The following is a 696-nucleotide window of genomic DNA, read 5'->3' on the forward strand; positions in this document are numbered from 1 at the left end:
ATTCAACCATGAGAAAGGATGCACAATGTAATCTTCATACTTCTGTCTATAGAAAACCTACTGTTTGAAAAAGTTTTCATCGTCCATGGTTTATTAAGAATATTGTTCTCTGATGAGGATTTTAGGTGCAATCTACTATTTAGACAGCAGTTTCAACAAAGAGGATATAGTTTGTCAGTATTAAAAGAAGCTCATGGTAAAGCCCAGTCACTGAAGAGGGATGAATTGTTGAACAAAAAACAGAAACTGAATGCAGGGTCCTAATAACAAGTTACATTTTGTCACAAGATATTGTAAAGAAGTGACACAAATAAACAGATTATTTAAAGGAACTGGTATATTTTACAAGTTGATGAGACTAAGGCAATTTTTTACAGAATCCCCTAGTTCTACTTTTAAACGTGCCCCAACAATAAAGGACAAATTGTTTAGGAGTTTTCTTTTAGCCTCAAGACAGGAAACATGGCTAAGATGACCAAAAGGGAACTTTAGCTGTGGTCATGGATCGCTCGGGCCCGGGCCCGGGCCCGGGTAACTTTTGAGGTCTGATAGAAATTATGACATAAGCTACAAAAATAAGGGTATATGCTCATATGGGTTAATCATTAAAAGATCACAATCTCGATTCAGAAAAATATTGATGTTGAAATATTTTTTGTGGCGGTTTAGAATTTGGGGAAGTTTGGTTCCGCCCGG

This window comes from Cyprinus carpio, chromosome A25 (assembly GCF_018340385.1).
Source record: "Cyprinus carpio isolate SPL01 chromosome A25, ASM1834038v1, whole genome shotgun sequence".
Taxonomy (NCBI): Eukaryota; Metazoa; Chordata; class Actinopteri; order Cypriniformes; family Cyprinidae; genus Cyprinus; species Cyprinus carpio.